Source organism: Callorhinus ursinus, unplaced genomic scaffold (genome assembly GCF_003265705.2).
Source record: "Callorhinus ursinus isolate GAN/ISIS: 27379988/994484 unplaced genomic scaffold, GSC_fseal_2.0 scaffold4, whole genome shotgun sequence".
NCBI lineage: Eukaryota > Metazoa > Chordata > Mammalia > Carnivora > Otariidae > Callorhinus > Callorhinus ursinus.
In genome coordinates this window covers 102,756,240-102,777,801 of record NW_027397066.1, presented here as the reverse complement: position 1 = coordinate 102,777,801, position 21,562 = coordinate 102,756,240, and positions in this window count along the sequence as shown.

Sequence of the window (21,562 nt, the reverse complement as noted above, 5' to 3'; positions counted from 1 at the left end):
TTACCTTATTTTTGTCTTTTTTGCCCTTATCTCACCATCTGATAATACATTGTTCATTTTTTTTTTTTCCTGGATCATTGTCTGTGTTCCAGTACTGAAAGCCTGGCTCAATGGAAGCGAAGATGTTTCCATTTTATATCTCCCTGGAACTCCAGATGGAAGATGCTCAACATATAATGGTTTCTCGATAAATATGGAATAAATTTATTTAGTTAGTGAATAGAAAATCTATCTCAAAAACCTGTTGCTTGTCTATCAGATATGCAAATAATTCTTATAGATTACTAGATCTATAATATTTGCTATTTGTTTTTACTCTTGATTTTTTTCCTAGTTAAGTTGAAACCACTCAAAGATATGGATGATGCTGGTATTTGTTGAGCACTTACGATGTGCCTGTATTCCGTCATGTACACTTAATACTCACAAAACCCTTACGAAATTGGTATAATTTGTATTCTCAGTTTGGCAATCAGAAAAATGAAGCTTAGTAAATAACGATGTCCAAATTCACGTAATCCAATTACCAAGCAAGACTTGAGACCTCATTTAAAACTGTCCCTGGGATAAAGCATTTTCTCAGTATTTATTTCATGCTGTTATTATCTCATAGTAATGGAAACTTAAAAGACATATGGACAATATCCTCGCATTTTTTTCTTTTTATGAAAATTTATTTTTGCAGATCCTTGTCTAATGTACTGGCAAAAAGTAAGGAAGAAAAATTATAGTGAACAACTAATTTAAGTGAATCTTTGCTAACAGATTAAAAGCAGTTTAGCACTTCATTTTCCAGAGGTGAAATTATAAGGCTTTTTGATTAATTTTTCTGCACAAATTATGAATAATTATGCTGTTAAATAATACAATTTCATAAGAGCTTTCATTTCGGGTTTTACTAATGCAATTCTACTTACATGCAGAGAAAATGAGAAGAGAGGGCAGCAGTATGTTTTCTTATGTTATTTAATCTTCTATAGGCTTCTTTCCAAACCAAGCAACTAAAATGAAACACAGCTTTCCTTCCCAAGAGGGTTTCACTTGTTCCTTTTCTTGCCTCCATCCCCTCTCCCCCTGGCCTTTCTTCCTGTGCTTTTGACTTTCCTTCTCTTTCCTTCCACCCACAGGCACTTTTGAAATGGCCTCAGATGGGACGGTGAGATCAGAAAATATGCCTATAGAACCCTCTACACGCGGATCTGGCAAGCATTCAACACAAACGCAATTAGAGGGCTTACCCTTGCATGAAATATTTGCTTTCCTGAGAGTCACCAACATTAAACTTTAGGAATGCTAAGGCATAGTGTTTCTATGTCAGAGCTGGGATCCTCAACTTTCCTTTCCTCAAAGTTATTGTCTTTAAGTTTTGCACATAGTATCAAAGGCCCACCAAACAATACATGGGAAAGAAGAATTTTATTAAAATCCACTTGGGACAACTGCATCTGCCATTGGTATTCTTTGGCCAGGGTCTGAGAAGTTATAGCACACCCACCCAGAAGTACTTAAGAGCATTGTTCATGCATTCAGTATTTTTCAAATGTACCACGTAGAGTGTACCATGCACTGAGCTCAGACCAGTGTGAAGGCTTGGAAATCATTTTCAGCGGTAGACACAGGCAACTAACCAGGAAATTGCAGAGTAACTGATGAAGGTGCTTGATCATCCTTATCCCTTTCTTCATACTATAGAATTTCCAAATATAAAGGAAGCCTAAGTAGAATATTTGTTCACTTTGCTTTGGTCAAGGATAAATATATTTCAAATTTGGTCAGTTCATGGATTCTCAGGGAGAGAAAAAAATATATAAATACAACAAACACACACCATGTTAGTTACATCTTCAAGTTCCGAAATCAGAAAAAATAGTCTATAAATTTTTTTTCTCTCACCCTAAATCAATTTTAAAATGGTGGTAGCATTTTACAGTCATCAATTTCATACATCATATTTTACTTTACATTGTATCCCTGGAGCCTAGTCTTACAAATGGACAACGTTCAATAAATATTCGTTAAATTCAAGTTTAATCACAATGTATATAATACTAAGGAACGTTACCCTATGTTGTGTATGGAGAAGTCTTTGATCTTCCTCAGAGAAAGTAAATAGACAACACTAAAAGCACTCTAAAAATATAAGTGAGATTTGTTCAGTATTCAAGATGTGCCAGCCATACTGCTAAGAATTTTGTAAGCATTAAGACATTCAGTCTTGAAATACCCTATAGGTGAGGAAGCTGAGGCTTGGGGACTATTGAGAAGGTTGCCAAAGATCACACCCAGCAAGGGGTATGCATTAACTCTCTATAGCTGCTGGAACAAATTATTACAAACTTGGTGGTTTCAAACAACAAAAAGTTATTCTCTCACAGTTGTAGAGGCCAGAAGTCTGAAATAAGTATCCCCGAGCTGATACTGAGGTGCTGGCAAGCCTGTGCTCCTTCCAGGGGTTCTAGGGCAGAATCTTTTCCTTGACTATTCCAGTTTCTGGAGGCTGCTTCCATTCCTTACCTTGTGCGCACATCACTCCAATCTTCAAAGCCAGCCTCTGCCAAATCTCTTACAGCTCCACCTTCACAACACCTTCTCCTCTGTGTGTGTGCATGTGTGTGTGTGTGCGTGTGTGTGTGCATGTGTGTGTGCACGTACGTATGTGTGTGCGTGCATGTATAATCTCCCTCTGCATCTCTCTTATAAGGGTACTTGTGATGGCATTTAGGATTCATCCAGGTAATCCTGGATGTAATCTCATCCAGGTAATGTAATCTCATCTCAAGATCCTTAATTTAATCATTCCCGCAAAACATTTACCATATAAGGGAACATTCACAGGTTCCAGGGATTCGGTCCTGATTGATATCTTTAGAGGCCAACATAGGATTAGGCCTAGAATTTGATCAGACAGACTGCCTCTAGGGCCTTTGTTTTTAACCACTGTGATGTACTGCATCTCCAGCGTGTAACTTTAATCTGGAGAGGAAGACAAAATGTTGGTGGGAACTATGGGATGTTTTTAAAAAGGGAGAGTCAAGGTGAAATTGGTGTTTTCAGCAGGATTGCTGTCCTGTAGTTTGGGGTAGCTTGGGGTGTGCAGCAAGTAGGAGACTATTGCAATAGTCCGTGCCCAAAATGATAAGGACCTTAGCCAGAGTGGTGGTGAAGGAAGTGGACACTTGGAACGGGAGATATGAAAGAAGAAATACTAAGACTTGTCACTGAGTAGACCCTGAAGGACGACAGAGGTAAAAAGAACACTTTACTCATTTGACAACATTTATGGGCAATATCTATATGTTAGCCATTGGTTGGATCCAAACATGAAGAGTTAAATCACGGGGTTTTTTTGTTTTTTGTTTTTTGTTTTTTTTTAAATCACGGTTTTTAATTTCCAAAAGTGCAACAAAAGATGAAACAGATAACCAAAGATTAAAATAAAATGTGATGGTAATGATCTCACTGGGAATGTGGGAACACAGTTAAAACCACTGCATCGAATTGTGTGTATGTTAGGGAAGGTGTTTTACCTTGGGTTCTTCCAGAATCTGGGTTCTTTCAGACCTAACACAAAGATTCCAGCCCAAGTAGGATGTGCGGTCAGTAAACATAAGTAGGGGAATGAAGAATTAATATAGGGAACAGAGGGAGGCCAATAAAGGATGCATTGTCAAGCCAGTTATGGGTGTAGGTAACTGGAGCTCAGTCCCTCTGGGGCCCTCTGGGAGCCAGTGCAGAAAAGACGCTAAAGTATTATCCTACCCAGGGCTGGGGTTGCTGGCAGATGCATAAACCAAATCCTAATGGAAAACTAAAAAATTGTGTTGTTGTAGTTGTTATAGAGATTTTTTTATTTAAAAAATAAATACTCATTTTTCACATTTAACTCTTATTTTGATAGCCCTTAAAACAAGATTTCAGTAATGATGAAATGTTCTTATTTCATGCCACTAGGGGAGAAAGAAAACCGCTAATAGTGTGAATGCATCAGGAATATTTAATCCAACAATCATATATTGATGTAACACAGCATCTCTACCTCTCAGCATTAAGAGTGTGTTTATTTATTTATTTTTATTTCTCTGTGCCCCAAGTTGGCCCTTACCTGGGACTGCACTTGTCATCTTCTATACTTGGACATTCTAACCCCTGTGTAGGAATTGACTGTGCAAATAAGGCAGCATATATCTGAGTTAACATTCATTTCTCTTTTACCTCATTTCTACAGAGGTTCCGTAGAAATCTTGTACTTTTTTTTTTTTGAGGGAGAACAATTCCACGATAAGCCAAATAAAAATTTAAACTAGATTTCTATAAACAGTCATAGGAATGAAAAGATCCAGAGGCTGTGTGGAGATAGATCTCGCTGTCCACCTGGGTTGTGGGCTAGTTTTTCCTTGCAGCAGCAAATAAATCCCTCAGAACGTCCCTGCACAGGTGTCTCCCTTCACCTAAGACTGCCCACTCCTGCACATTGTATGCACTTCAGTGACTTATCAAACTAGTAGAAGGTGAGTCCATTGGGGATCTTATCACCTGCAGTTTTTATGGACTGTTCAGTAATGAAAATAGAGAGGAGTTTGAACTCTCTGACATGGAAACCTTCAAGAAGCTATGGAATGTGGTCACTGGTATTTCTGGTATCTTTTAAATGTCAAGAGAGCAGAATTTCTTTTGTCAGTTGTCACAGTAAGGCTAACAATTAAAGCCATCTGCTCTTCATTTCACTCCCCAAGGGCATCTCTCATTTTTCACCAACTTCCTGTTGTTGACAGCACAGTTCCTCCCAACTTCTCTCTGAAACGGTGAGGTCATCACCAGGCTCAGGCCATTCAGTAACTGCTGGTTTGGTCCAACCCCTGGAATGTCTCTCTTTGCCCCAGAAGCGGCAGCCTCCGGTAACTGGGACCTTGCAGCAGATACAGGTCATGAAGAACGTTGGCTCTTCCCCAAGCGATGCTGATGAGGCAATGGGCATGTTGTGCACGAACATTATCACAGCTGGCACTGCTTTGCTTGGGACTTTTTATTTAAGGGGGAAACAAAAAGCAGGAACAAAGGAAAAGAAGAAATAAGGGGGTGGTGAGGAAGGAAGGGAGGGATAAAGAAAAGGAGGAAGAAAGTGGGGAGAGAAAGGGAAAAGAAAACAGAAAAGAGAAAAGAAAAGAGAAAGGGAGAAAACAATAGAAGGCAAGGGAAGAGAAGAAAGAAAAGCAAGTCTATGTTCTTTTTGAATTCAGGCTCATTACTGTCTCTGCTGATATTAAAGTATCTGGCAACCAAAAATGCTCAATGCCTTTATTGTAGTGTTTATTTAAAAGGAAGATGGTGGCAAATGGAAAAGAGCAGAAAGTATATAGAGCAAGTTTATAAATTCCATAGACTGTAGGAAACTTTACAGATGAACTGACTGCAGTGATTCAAACCAGTAAGTCTGCCGATCGATGTGTTCGAGGGCTGTTCTTTCTTTGTGTTTGTTGTGATAGTGCCATGAAATAATAGGAAAAGTCATCCCATTGCTGCGAAGAAAATCACCATACAGTTCTGGGGATAGATTTCATTTTTGTGTGATGTCCAAGGCTATCAAATATTATCTACTTATAAAAATTGTGAATTCACAATGTAAAGTTTGAATGAACTTGTTTATCAACCCAATTCAGACAAAAGCAAAGTTTCTAGCACTTCTGTCAGCATGAAGTTAATGTATAAACCAGGAAAATACACAATTGTTATTTCAAGCCAAAATTTTAAAATACCTAGTCAGATTTGTTAATAGGCTTTTCAATTTTATATGTACATTTCTAACTAAAGCTAATAAACAAATTCTAAGGAATAATTCTCTTTGGGTCTATGGAAAGCAGAATCAAACAAGTCACTTCAGGGCTTTGGACATGTAGTATTTCCCTGGTATAGACAGAGTTTGGTTTATTTTGGGTTAGCAAATTGGTCACTTGAGAGATTCATTAATTGAGGTCCCTAAGGTACTGTTTGGTAAATTGCTGCCACAGCCTTTCATAATGTAATACTTCATGTGAAGGACTCTCTAGTTGGCCATTTAGCTCATTAAGAATAGAGTTATGGTAAACAAACTTCAAGTAATTGTCTCTGGATATTTCTAAGCTCATAAAGTACAAAGTGCCAACACCATGTGTGAGGTTTAAATTTGTGTCAAAATGTGCCTACTTCATAGTTTTTGAAAACACAGAGCTAAAAATCACAGAAGTCAACAAGACTTCCAAACTGCTCCTGCTCTACATGCATCCAGAATGGTGGAATCTTGTATAACATTTTCCCTAATAACCAGACAGTTGTAATTTAGCTAGATCAAAGTTATTGAAATTTGTTTTCTAGCATTTTCTTCAGAATATATCAAGTAAATTGTTATCAGTCTACTGAAGAGAAATATTTTTTCTTAAACATGTCTGAAGACACTTAAAAAAAAAAACCTATATCTTTGGGAAGCAACACAACAACAATCTCAGGGTCAAAATAACGAAGCTTCATCCAAGATATCCAAGAAAGTAAAAAAAAAAAAAAAAAAGTCCAAGATGAGGAACAGAGCCCATATGATGACCTAACTTCACTCTTCATATCAAATGGAAATAGAAAAATAAGAGTAAATTAATATTAGTGCTAAAAAACAGGAAGGGAGCCATTAGTGAAGTTTCTGGAAGATATAAAGCAGATGGGATCAAATTAAAAACAAAGCAAACAAAAAACAACTGGAATAAAGCTCTTGTGATCAACGGAAGCTTTAAAAGAATAGACTATCATAAATTTTTCTCTTAAAGTTCTGCAAAAAAATCCAAGAGCAAACATGTAGAGGCTGGAAATGCATGCAAGCCAGGGGGCTGTTGGTGCCATATTACAATGATTTCCTTTACCAATATCAACATATGTAAACCATCCAGCCAGTGTTCACTTCAAATAGAGAAAAATCTCAAAGTACAGTGGGAGAGCTATCACGAAGTTTCTTAGCATGAGGCCAGAGAGAAAAACAGAAATACTCTGCAGATCACTATAATAGATCCAGTAATGAGAAAGAAAATAGAAATCAAAAAGGAAAGAAGCTCAGCACACAGTAAAATTCACTAAATCTTCCTATTTCTAGGATAAGTCCTTCCCTACTTCTCAATTGAAGGGATTTCTGTATTGCCATCTTGTTTCCTGCTTGTGCAATCCAAAATCAGGTCCACCTGTCCATATAGCCCTACCTCCTCTCAGCAGTTGGGAGAAATCAACGTGTGGATTCATGCATCCATGACAGGAGTCCTGCTGAAAGTGCCTGCCATGGTCTAACTCAAGGGGGGAAGGATAGGTAAAGATCATAGATAGATAGGTAGATTGATCGATTGATCAATTGATCAATTGGTCGATCTGGGCCTTTTAAATGTTATATGACGCTATCTAGAAGAAGGACATTTATGAGTCTTTATGTGCTAAGAAACAACTGATAATAATATGCAGGAACCACTACATTAGTGGAGAAAACATTATCACTAGATGCTGAACTGACAGAAAAGTGTTTGTCCCTCATAACAGAACTTTAGCAAGTTAGGATTAAAAAGACTCTCAGCAAGTCAATTTTCCTAACTTGAAAATAAGTACTTATCAAAGAAGAGCAGAAAATAGGATACTCAAGGGTGAAACATTAGAGGCATTTCTTGAACTGTGTCAGCCTGGTTTTGCCGATTAAATAGAAGCAAAAATGATGTTCCTGAATCCGAAGACTCTATGTTGTAAAGGTGCCATTTCTGTCCAAATTAACCTATAAATGACTACAATTCCAATAAATCCCCCACTGTGATTTCGAGGGGATGCATTCCATTGAAAGACAACATTATGTCAAGGGCATCTCTGATGGAGAGTCCTTAATGTGATCTCTGAAACTTTAGAAATGTGAAGTCTTGAGTACTAGACTGTTTCCAGTTACTTTAGGGTCTTTAAAAAAGTGTTTTTTTAGGGAGATCTACCAGCCCAGATGAATGGATTTCCTTCCCCAAAAGGCCTATTCTTATAGGAAAAGAGTTTGCTATTTGAATACTTTCTATCTCTATTATTGTAATCACTGACATAATTAAGTCAAAAGTGAAACATTTATTGAAATTATAGCTTCTACAATTTAAGTTATTTTTCTTGTATTTAATTCATTTCCAAGCAATAACTTCTGAATAATAATTTTGTTAAGAAAAGTTTACAGAGAATTTAGCTCCCTTCATACATTTTATTGATTTATGTCAAATATATCTTTATTTCAAAATAAAATAAAATGCTAATTGAACATGCAACCATGTTATTGAGGGGCTAGATGAAGTGGCTACAAAAGAATTTGATTTTTCACTTCTGCCTTCAGATGTGCTCACTTGAATCATCCTTTAATACTCCTGGATACCATCTCAGGTAGAACCTACAGTTCATCCAGTTGGTTTCAAATTTGGCAGAGCTTCATTTGTGTATATTGAGAATTCCAGCCAGATATAAATAAAAGCATTCATTAACTCCTCAGTTCCCATGGAAGCATGGGCAGTGATTCCACAAGATGGCTGTGGACATAAGCCAAGCAGCATATGTGCTATTTCCCAGCCCCTGCCCCACTACCTCCAACCTCACTGGGCCACTTTTGGAACCTTGGAGGCCAAGGATAAAGGAAGGAAGGGAGAGAGGTGAAGGGAGCAATGATCCATTACTTAACCAACGGAGTTTACAGGGTCCTGTGACTGTCTGATGCCCTTGGCCATGCCTTGCTTCCAGCAACTGGCTCTCTCTCATGGGATGCTTTGGTTGATTCTTCTGCATGCTTCCTTCTAATGGGGCCCTCAGTACTATGCCTTACACTGACTCTTTCAGGAATTGCCACTCTTTCAAAATGAGTCCTGTCTGCCAGCCCCCACTGGGCCCCAGGACTATGTATGAAACTGCAGTTTGATCCAACAGCGCCCCCCCTTCACTCTTCCATTGTGGGCCACGGTCATCCTTGCCTTGACCTTTTCCAGGCAAAGGTGGATCTCTCTCTCTATATATCCCACAGGAAGAAAGCCAGCTACCCCGAGGCCCTGCTTCACAGCAGCACACGACCTCCACATATTTGCAGCTGAGTAACTGGGCAGCTAGGAAGTAAGATGCCAGTCTCCCACATCTTTCCAAGGAAGTGTCCTGTTATGATATTCCCTTGGGGATGGAAGGGAGGCATGCCTGTCCCGCTCCACAATGGTGTTCTCTTCCCACAGATGTCGTCCCGTGATCCTGTCTAAGATCTCTGAGTGCCTATCATTCAGGCTGACAGTGCATGATGCAGACAGATAGCCGAACATCCAGACTGCCCAATCCCTTCCTGGTGTGGTGGCGACGTGCCTATCACTTTCTGTAGAATATTTGGGCACTTACCATCTGCCCTCAGTTTGGGATTTCAGAAGAGACTCAAAAATAAGAGCAAACTCCATTTAATTCTCTCTCTTGTCTCCATCTCTGTCTCTCCATCTCTCTCTGTGTTCTGGCTCTCTCTGTCTTTCGCTCTTACACACACACACAGCAAAAATAAATAAACCATATTTCTATCACCTATAAACATATCTATGAAAAGTCCTATCTCATTTTTGCTTTCAGGGCACACAAGAAGTCTAAATTGCCCAACCCTACTGGCAGTTGGGTTAGAGTCATTTAGTAGGATCTAGACAAAAATATGTGAACAAAGGTGACTTATGCCACTTCCAGGAATGACCATTAAAACCTCCCCATTTCACTCTGTCTTCCTATTCTGTATCAACCTTGAAAGCTGTTATGTTTTTTCGTGGAAACTAATGAGAATGAAGACAAATCAGTCCAAAAACCTATGGGATACTTCAAAGGTGGGCCTAAGAGGGAAATACATAGCTTCTCTCAAAAAATTAGAAAAATCCCAAATGTACAAGCTAAACTTACACCTAAAGGAGCTGGAGAAAGAACAGCAAATAAGACCTAAACCAAGCAGGAGAAGAGAAATAATAAAGATTAGAGCAGAAATCAATGAAATAGAAACCAGAAAAAAAGGTAGAACAGATCAGCGAAATTAGAAGCTGGTTCTTTGAAAGAATTAACAACATCTATAAACCACTGGTCAAACTTATCCAAAAGAAAAGGGAAAGTACCCAAATTAATAAAATCATGAATAAAAGGGGAGAGAAAGCTGTATGTTGAAGATGGCAATAACTCAAGATAGAAGCAGCCTGGAGTCACTGCTTGGAGGAGAGCTGACAAAAAGAACCTCCTAACCCACTTCAAACTGTGAAATAAATAAGCAATAAACGTTCGTTGTATTGGGTGCCTGGGTGGCTCAGATGGTTAAGCGTCTGCCTTCGGCTCAGGTCATGATCCCAGAGTCCTGGGATTGAGTTCCACATCGGGCTCCCTGCTCCTTGGGAGACTGCTTCTCCCTCTGCCTCTCTCTCTCTCTGTCTCTCATGAATAAATAAATAAAAATCTTAAAAAAATAAAAAATAAATAAAAGAAAACATTCGTTGTATTAAGCTACCAAGATTTGGGGATTTGTTTGTTATTGCAGCATGACCTATTCTATCATATTCCAAAAATTGATACCCTGAAATAGAGTGCTGAAGTAATAAAGCTTAAATACAAGGCACTGACTTAGCACTCAGGTGGAATAAGCAAAGAACTGATATGAGAAGCCTAACATTTGATGATCTATGTTACACAATGGCAAAATATTTGGATAAGCTGTCTCATGCAATAAGTTGAGAGGCAGACCACGTGCCTGCTGAGTGAAAAACTCTAGGGGAAAAGTGTGGAAAAGACCATACCGGTATGTTTTGACTGCTATTGGCTGTGTTTAGCAAGTTATTACAGGAAAGGATGAGTTTAGAAAAGAACTATTTTGCAGATGATTATTTCAGGGAAAGAGCGCTTGGTACATCAAGAATTTAGAAAGTCTAGCTACTTTTAAATTCAAAGAGATGGGAAATGGATTTTTAAGGAGACTATAAACAACAATTCTTCAGCAAGACTTCTCTCTTGAATAAAGAGAAAGGAAAAGATGAGATTAAGGCACCCTGCTCATTTATTTTGATTCCAGATAAGTTGAAGTAGCTGTCGTTCAATGGAAAGAAATGGCTTGGAGGCAAAAAAGCAAAGAAGTGAGCAAAATAACTGTCTTTTAATTCATAAATAACCACATTGAGAGGGACCATCTCTCAACCCAGGTATGTGGTGTAGCATTTTCCTGAATGTTTCTGTGAAAGTATTTTTAAAATGAGATCAACATTTAAATCAGTAGACTTTGAGTCAAGTGGATTGCAGTTCATAATATGGAGAGGCACCCATCCAATCACTTGAAAGCCTTAATAGAGCAAGGACTGATCTCTCCCCAAGGAAGAAGGAATTCTGCCAGCAGATTGCCTTTGGACTCAAACTGCAACTCTTCCCTGAGTCTCCTCCATGAGATTTTTGGACTCCCCAAACCTCTACAATCATATGAGCCAATTCCTCAAAATAAACCTCCCTCCATAATATATACCTACATTCTATTGGTTCTGTTTCTCTGGAGAATCCTGACTAATACATCTGAAAATGATAAACTTTCTGTTGGATTTAGTAACTAGATAATGCTTTGAGTTACCCCTGTCAGAGAAGGGTTGATATGTGTTTTAGGTATTAGAGGAAAAGTGAAATGGTTGTTGTGATCTGAAGGGTGAACCAAGGCGGAGACTGAAGAAACACACACTGGTTCCACTTCTCTTCCTGAGCACGTAGGAAGGCTGCATTTCGGAGCCTCTTCCCCAGGTATACTGGGCCTGTGTGACAGTTCTGGCCAACGGGACATGAACAGAAATAAAGGTACATCTCTTTCTGTCTTAGTTACAAAACTCTATACATGTTTTCTCTTACCCTTCTGTAGGCCACGTAATTAAGCTGGGGCAACGTCATCAGAAGGAAGGAGCTCGATGCCAGAGTCACCACTTAAAAGATAAGGACCAGTGGCTTCAGTTGCTGGTGACCTAAGTGAGACATGAAACTTTATGTTAAGCCACTGAAATTCAGGATTTTTTGTTATCTTAACATATCCTGGCCTATCCTAACACAGTGTCCTAATACTGAGAATGATAACTGAATGGTGTTAACTGCTGATGAAAGCCCCTATGATATGACAGTGGTTGAGTTGATGCATGGTGGGATGGAGCAAGGATCTCAGGCATGGAAGACTTTTGCAATCCTTTGATTACTTTGTATCCATGATCTACATAGCTAGTGAGAGTTTATCAAGCCTTCCTTTTTCTGGATGAGCAAAACTTATCACAGATCAAATGGCCAAGAGTCTTGGTTTGCAAGGCAAAATTTTTCAGGTGTTATCTGGAAGAATGAAGGGTGAAGCAATTGTTTAAATGACTGCTTGTATTTGGTTGTGATTCACACAGTGTATCTACCAGGTCTGATGTTTCGACATACTAGAAAAATCTGAGAATGTTGAAGTATTTGGCTTCTCTAAGATGCCTTTACAGACCTTTAGCCTATCTGACTTAACACAACTCTTGACCCAATTTTTTACTATAACACCCCCTTTTATTCTTTCTAGCTTTGTTCTTAATCTATAATCATTTAGATTTGAATGTGTTTACTTTTCTCTTTCTCCTTTTTCTGCAAGAAAGTAAGCTGCATGACTGCAGAGACTCAGTCTTCTTGTTAATTAATCCCACTGTTCAGTACATGTCTGATACATAGTAGATGTGAAAGTATATTTATAAAATAAACAAGTAAATAAAGGATTTAGTGGATGAATAAATAAATATGTTACTTATTGTGACCTCCAAAGGGATTTTAAATGTCAGAAGAACTTTGCTCTAAGCTAGCATATGTTAAACCTGGGGATTTGCTAGATGCTAGATGTATAGATGTATACGGCTTTTTTTAAGATCTGCTTTTTCTGCTTCTGGCCTAGGAGGCAAGTTCACCATATTGTTAAAACCATGTTTTCCCTATGCTCAAGTTAGTATGCTGATTAAGAATGAAAAGACCCAAGAGAAGCTAGAGAAAGCTTAATAATCTAAACAGACCAATCCTTGGCCTAACTAAGATAACAATGGAACCATTGTAAAACTCCTGTGTCCATATAACCCCAAGAGTTGTTGGGGATGCAGAGACAATGGATCCCCTATGAAAGTGTGCTTTCCAAGTCCTCATTTGGGAACTCAGAACACTCCTGCCAGGTCCAAGATGGGCTGCATGATCCAATTCATTATGATTTTCTTTTCACACTGCCCACATTTTAAGTATTTTGGTTATCTTCCCTCGCATTCACTCAGCAAAACTTCTTGCTAGGTTTTTCTGTGGTAGTCCCATCACCAAGACAGGGTTTCAGAAGGGTGGGAGCAAAGAGTGTGGGGGAGCAAGTGTGGGAGAGGAAAAGGAAAGAAAATAAAGTGTCTTTCCTTTAAGATTAAAGTCTGATTCGCATCAGAACCATCGTTTTATTTCTTTTAGTCCCTGGAAACATAGACCAGCAGTTATTTTAATGGATGATCTAATTCAAGCCACTGCCTCCAAGAAGAATAAAATCTAAACCATACAAGATAAATAACAGCCCAGCATATTCCTGAAATTGTTCAAAGGAAAAGATTCCACAGTTATCTGTGTCCAAATTCAAAGAACTTCCTTACTGTTATTAACTTCAATTCTTTTCTCTCTCCCTCCTTCCTTCCTCTCTTCCCCACCTCTTCCCTCTCTTTTTCTCTCTACCTCTCTCTCTCTCTCCTCTTGCATGAGTCTGCTCAGGCTGCCATGACAAAATACCACAGACTGGTGGCTTAAACAACAGAAACGACAGAAATTTATTTTCTCAATGCTAGAATTCCAAGATCAAGGAGCCGTCCGTGCTGGTTTTTGGTGAGACCTCCCTTCCCGGCTTGTAGGTAACTGCCTTCTCTTGGTGTCCTCACATGGTTTCTTCTCTATGTGTCTGGTGTCTTTCCTCTCTCTTTCTCTCTCTCTCTCTCTCTCTCTTTTTTTTTTTTCAGGAGGAAGAGACAGGGGGAGGAGGGGCAGAGGGGGAGGGGAGAGATAATCCTAGACGGGCTCCACACCCCTCACAGGCCCCATGCAAGCCTCCATCTTCAGGACCCTGAGATCATGACCTGAGCAAAAATCAAGAGTCAGATGCTTAACTGACTGAGCCACCCAGGGGCCCAGGTTGTCTTTCCTTTTATAAGATTAGTCCCAAAAGATTAGGGCCCCATCTTTAAGGCCTCATTCAACTTTAATTGCCTCCTTAAGGCTCCATTTCCAAATATTGTCACACTGGAGATTAGACTTCAACACGTGCATTTGGGGAGATACAATTTCGTCCTTCACACCTCTGTAGTCAAACATGCAAATTCCTGCTCACTCTGACTTCAGACAAGTTGTCTAACTCCCTCAGCCTTAATAACTGGGAACAATAAAACTGGACACTGAATGGTCTTTGTCAGAAATAAAACAAATTGTAATACCTCAAAATCTAGCCAAAAATATATGAAATATTTAATAACTTCTGCCATTAATTTACTTTGAAATTATTATGACTTCCTTCAGTCTTCTTCTTGTCATTGTAACCAAATTCTTTTCCATTTATTTGAAAATGATCCTTGTTGAATATTCTCATGTTTCTTTCATTGATTTAATAAATACTGTTTTCTTTCTGTGTGACAGGCGCTGTGCTAGACACAGGCTATAGAGCCCTGCACGAAACAGCAACTGCTCTCATGCAACTTACAGTCTAGTTGGGAAAATGGGTAATCAACTAATGAAAACACCAATAATATGCAATTGCAAGTCAGCTGATAGGAGCAATTTTAGAAAAGGTTAGTTTATTATGGCTGGAAGGGCATGATTATTTGGGGGAGGAGGGACAGGGAAAGGCTCACTTTTAATGGTCCTTATTTTCTCTTCTAGAACTTCTTAAGGTCCTTACTATTCAACTAGTTTTTAGAAAATAAAAAAAACACCTAAGGCTGAAATAGTTCAGGTGAGTTAAAATAAGTAAAATGAGAAATGAAAAGTCCCAAGATCTCTATAACACATAATCAGAACTAAAGCAAGAGACCCTCTGTCCATTTCTAGGCTCTCTATTCTGTTCCATTGATCTATGTGTCTGTTTTTGTGTCAGTACCATATTGTCTTGATGATTACAGCTTTGTAATAGAGCTTGAAGTCTGGAATTGTGATGCCACCGGCTTTGCTTTTCTTTTTCAACATTCCTCTGGCTATTTGGGCTCTTTTCTGGTTCCAGACAAATTTTAGGATTATTTGTTCCATTTCTTTGGAAAAAGTTGATGGTATTTTGCTAAGGATTGCATTAAATGTGTAGATTGCTCTAGGTAGCATTGACATCTTCACAATACTTGTTCTTCCAATCCATGAGCATGGAACGTTTTTCCATTTCTCTGTGTCTTCCTCAATTTCTTTCATGAGTATTTTAGTTTTCTGAGTACAGATTCTTTGCCTCTTTGGTTAGATTTATTCCTAGGTATCTTACGGTTTTGGGTGCCATTGTAAATGGGATTGACTCCTTAATTTCTCTTTCTTCTGTCTTGTTCTTGGGGTATAGAAATGCAACTGATTTCTGTGCATTGATATTATATTCTGTCACTTTACTGAATTCCTCTAGGAATTTTAGCAATTTTGGGGTGGAGTCTTTTGGGTTTTCCACATAAAGAATCATATCATCTGCAAAGAATGAGAATTTGACTTTTCTTTTATTTCTTTTTGTTGTCTGATTGCTGTGGCTAGGACTTCTAGTACTATGTTGAATAGCAGTGGTGATAGTGGACATCCCTGTCGCGTTCCTGACCTTAGGGGGAAAGCTCTCAGTTTTTCCCCATTGAGAATGATATTCGCTGTGGGTTTTTCTTAGAAGGGTTTTATGATATTGAGGTATGTGCTCTCTATCCCTACACTCTGAAGATTTTAATCAAGAAAGGGTGCTGTATTTTGTCAAATGCTTTTTCTGCATCTATGGTTCTTGTCCTTTCTTTTATTAATGTATTGTGTCACATTGTTTTGCAGATGTTGAACCAACCTTAAAGCCCAGGGATAAATCCCACTTGGTCGTGGTGAATAATCCTTTTAATGTACTGTTGGATCCTATTGGCTGGTATTTGGGTGAAAATTTTTGCATCCATGTTCATCAGGGATATTGGTCTGTAATATTCCTTTTAGATGGGGTCTTTGTCTGGTTTTGGGATCGAGGTAATGGTGGCCTCATAAAACGAGTTTGGAAGTTTTCCTTCCATTTCTAGTTTTTGGAACAGTTTCAGAAGAATAGGTATTAATTCCTCTTTAAATGTTTGGTAGAATTCCCCTGGGAAGCCATCTGGCCCTGGGCTCTTGTTTGTTTGGAGGTTTTTGATTACTACTTTAATTTCCTTAGTGGTTATGGGTCTGTTCAGATTTTCTATTTCTTCCTGGTTCAGTTTTGGTAGTTGATACATCTCTAGGGATGCATCCATTTCTTCCAGGTTATCTAATTTGCTGGCATATAGTTGCTCAAAATATGTTCTTATAATTGTTTGTATTTCTTTGGTGTTGGTTGTGATCTCTCCTCTTTCAGTCATGATTTTATTTATTTGGGTCATGTCTCTTTCCTTTTTGATAAGTCTGGCCAGGGGTTTATCAATCTTATTAATTCTTTCAAAGAACCAGCTCCTAGTTTCATTGATCTGTTCTACTGCTCTTTTGGTTTCTATTTCATTGGTTTCTGCTCTGATCTTTACTATTTCTCTTCTCCTGCTGGGTTTAGGCTTTATTTGCTGTTCTTTCTCCAGCTCCTTTAGGTGTAGGGTTAGGTTGTGTATTTGAGACCTTTCTTGTTTCTTGAGAAAGGCTTGTATTGCTATATACTTTCCTCTCAAGACTGCCTTTGCTGTATCCCAAAGATTTTGAACAGCCGTGTTTTCATTTTCATTGGTTTCCATGAATTTTTAAAATTCTTCTTTAATTTCCTGGTTGACCCATTCATTCTTTAGTGGGATACTCTTAAGCCTCCATGTATTTGAGTTCCTTCCAACTTTCCTCTTGTGATTGACTTCTAGTTTCAAAGCAGTGTTGTCCAAAGATATGCAGGGAATGATCCCCGTCTTTTGGTACCAGTTGAGATCTGATTTGTGACCTAGGATGTGATCTATTCTGGAGAATGTTCCATGGGCACTAGAGAAGAATGTGTATTCTGTTGCTTTGGGATGGAATGTTCTGAATATATCTGTGAAGTCCATTTGGTCCAGTGTGTCATTTAAAGTCTTTATTTCCTTGTTGATCTTTTGCTTAGATGATCTGCCCATTTCAGTGAGGGGGGGTGTTAAAGTCCCCACTATTATTGTATTGTTGTCGATGTGTTTTTTTGCTTTTGTTATTAATTGGCTTATATAAGTGGCTGCTCCTCATGTTAGGGGCATAGATATTTACAATTGTTAGATCTTCTTGTTGGATAGACCCTTTAAGTAGGATATAGTGTCCTTCCTCATCTCTTATTATAGTCTTTGGTTTAAAATCTAATTTGTCTGATATAAGGATTGCCACCCCAGCTTTCTTTTGGTGTCCATTAGCATGGTAAATGGTTTTCCACCCCCTCACTTTCCACCTCGGGGTGTCTTTGGGTCTAAAATGAGTCTCTTGCAGACAGCATATCAATGGGTCTTGTTTTTTTATCCAATCTGATAGCCTGTGTCTTTTGGTCAGGGCATTTAGCCCATTTACAGTCAGGGTAACTATTGAAAGATATGAATTTAGTGCCACTGTATTGCCTGTAAGGGGACTGTTACTGTATATTGTCTCTGTTCCTTTCTGGTCTATGTTACTTTTAGGGTCTCTCTTTGCTTAGAGGATCCCTTTCAATATTTCTTGGAGGGTTGGTTTCGTGTTTGCAAATTCTTCTTGTTTTTGTTTTTTCTGGAAGCTTTTTATGTCTCCTCCTATTTTCAATGACAGCCTAGCTGGATATAGTATTCTTGGGTGCATATTTTTCTTGTTTTGTGCTCTGAATATATGCCAGTCCTTTCTGGCCTGCCAGGTCTCTGTGGATAGGTCTGTTGCCAATCTAATGTTTCTACTATTGTAGGTTACAGACCTCTTGGCTGGAGCTACTTTCAGGATTTTCTCTTTGTCTCTGAGACTTGTATTTTTACTATTAGATGTTGGGGTATTGACCTATTTTTATTGATTTTGAGGGTGGTTCTCTGTGCCTCCTGGATTTTGATGCCTGTTTCCTTCCCCAAATTAGGGAAGTTCTCTGCTATAATTTGCTCCAATATACCTTCTGCCCCCCTCTCTCTTTCTTCTTCTTCTGGGATCCCAATAATTCTAATATTGTTTTGTCTTATGGTATCATTTATCTCTCAAATTCTGACCTCGTGATCCAGTAGTTGTTTATCTCTCTTTTTCTCAGCTTCATTATTCTCCATCATTTGGTCTTCTATATCACTAATTCTCTTTTCTGCCTCATTTATCTTAGCAATTAGAGCCTCCATTTTTGATTGCACCTCATTAATTGCCTTTTTGATTTCGACTTGGTTAGATTTTAGTTCTTTAATTTCTCCAGGCAGGGTTTCTCTAGTGTCTTCCATGCTTTTTTCAAGCTCAGCTAGTATCTTTATAACCGTCATTCTGAACTCTAATTATGACGTCTTACTAATGTCTGTATTGATTAGGTCCCTGGCAGTCGGTACTGCCTCTTGTTCTTTTTTTTTTTTTTTTTGAGGTGAGTTTTTCCGTCTTGTCATTTTGTCCAGAGGAGAAGAGATGAATGAGAGAACAAAATGCTAACAGGGTAACAATGACCCCAGAAAAATATACACTAAACAAATCAGAAGAGACCTGAAACCAAGGGAAAAGAAAGGGAAAGAAAGAAGAAGAAAAAAAGAATATGACCAAATATGATCAGGCTGGTGAATAAATCAGTGCCACACACTAGATTTTGGGTGTATTTTGGTCTGTTAGAAGATACTGCCTCCCAAATTTTAAAGAAAGAAAAACTTATATATGTTCAAAAATAAGGGTAAATATGATGAAGGGATAGAATATGACTGTAACGATGAAAATTATAAAAGATTTTATAAAATAAATTGATAAGAATTTGGTTGAAAAAAGAAAGAAGAGAAATTAAAAAACTACAACAACAACAGCAACAACAAAAAAGGGAGAGAATGTGATCAAGCAGGAGACTAGAACAAAGCCATACACTAGAGATTTAGGGTATATTTTGGTCTCTTAGAAGAAACTATATTCCAAAATTTTAAAGAGAGAACTATATATATATATATATATATATATATATACACACACACATATATATACATAAAATAAGGTTAACTACAATGAAGGGATAGACTATGACTTTAAAAATGAAAAATAAAAAAGATTTTTAAAAAAGGGATTGATAAGATATTGGTTGAAAAAGGGGAAAATAAAATTCAAAAAAAAGAAAAAGAAAAAAGAAAATTAAAAAAATTAACTTTGAAAGACTAAAGAATTATGGGGAAAAAAAGCTATGAATTCTATGTGCTGTATTCCCCTAGTGCTGGAGTTTTGCAATTCTCATTGATCAGTAAACTTGGTCTTGGCTGGCTGTTCTTGCTGATCTTCTGAGGGAGGGGCCTTTTGCAGTGGTTCTCAAATGTCTTTTCCAGAGGCAGAATTGCCCCGCCCTTGCCAGGGGTGGGCTAAGTAATCTGCTGGGGTTTGCTCTCACAGCTTTTGTTCCCTGCAAGCTTTCTGTACAGCTTTGGAGGACAAAAGTGAAAATGGTGGGCTCCCAATCTCTGCCCAGGAGGAGCAGAGAACTAGCCCCCCCCCTTCAGTGAGCCCCCAGAGAAAAGCAGTCAATCACTCCCGTCTCCCGGTCTCCGCTGCACTCCCTGCTCACCCGGCCTGTGACCTAGCGTTTCTATCCCTGCCACCCGACCCCGTGTGGAGTCTCCAAACCCAGCAGATCCCTGCGGTGCGCTCCCGCGCCACTCCTCCAGGGGGAGGAAGGGGAGTCTCCCCGGATCTGCCGCTTGTTGGGTCCCTGCTGGAGGAGCAGTGGCCCGACTGTGCAGCGGACCACGGTTTATGGCAACCCTGAGCTGAGAGCCCACGCCTTGGCCCGTCTCTGCAGCCGGCTTCCCCGCTCCCATACCTGGGAGCTCTGCCACACTCAGGCACCCCCGGGCTTTCTGTGACCCTGAGGGTCCTGAGACCACACAGTCCCGCGAGGTTTCCACCCCCCACTTAGCCACTGGAGTGACGTCCCTCAGCGGATCCGACTTCTAAACGTTCCAATTTTGCGCTCTGTGGCTCTATCACTTGCCGGTAGTGGCTGACAGAGGCCCCCTGCCCCGCCATCTATCTTCCCGTATATCGCTTGGGATTCACTTCTCCACACGTCCTACCTTCCAGTAAGTGGTTGCTTTTCTGTTCAGAGAGTTGCTGCTACTCTCCTCTTCGATCTCCTGTTGAGTTCGTTTAGTGTTCAGAATGGTTTGATCCCTGTCTAGCTGAATTCCTGGCATCAGATGAAATTTAGGTCTCCTACTCCTCTGCCATCTTGCTCCTGCCCTCTAGGCTATTCAGTCTTATCTTTATATTCATTGTAAGGCAATATAAATGAACACAATGTTCATAGAATTGTACACAGGTGAAAATCCAAGCAGATTTTGAATAGTTGCTGCCGAGTCTGAAATAAGTAGGAAGATGACTCTTTTTCAGAGAAAATAAGAAAAAATACCTGGGGTTAATACAAAGTCATATTTCTAATATAGATATTCAGAAACACTAAAAATCATTAAAGAAAATATTCATGTACATTCTAGATAATGCACACAACTGAAGGTAATGTGAACAGAATTTTTATAAAATTAAAATCATGACATGTTTATAATGGCGTATTCACCATTTTTCACTTAAATTATATCATTAGCATTTTAATTATTATCACGTTAGTGGTTGCACCAAGTTTTACAAAGTTTTATTAAAATTTATTAAATCATTTCCCAATTATTGGATTTTTAAGATTTTTTCCCAACATTTTTCTACACTTAGGTTTTTATACTTAAATAAAATAGAAAAAATATATAGCTTCTTTGCTTTGATTTTAATAAACCATGTTTTTCTTTTTAAATTAAAAAATGTGTTCTGAAGAAAAATTAAAAGGCATAAGTAAATCATGCATATTCCTACAATCCAAAATAGTTACTACGAATATTTTGTCGTATGACTTTCCATTATTATGTGCATGCATATATCTGTATATATGTGTTTATGCACACACAAATAACATATAACTGTAAGAAATTTTAGTTTGGGGGGGTGTTTGTACCATAAAAATAATTCTAAATTAAATAAATACTCTTTATAAATGAATTTTTCACTTTTCACCAATTTCCAGACCTAATACTTCTGTCATGAGCACAAACTTTCAAAATTTATAAATAGAAAATTTTGTGTCATTATAGTCTATTCTCTGACTTGACAAGATTCTTACAAAGGATGAATATTTTCTTGCTAGTCTTCTTTAAACTGAAGAATAAAAATCTGTTTGAATATTTTTATATAATAAAAATTTAAATATTAT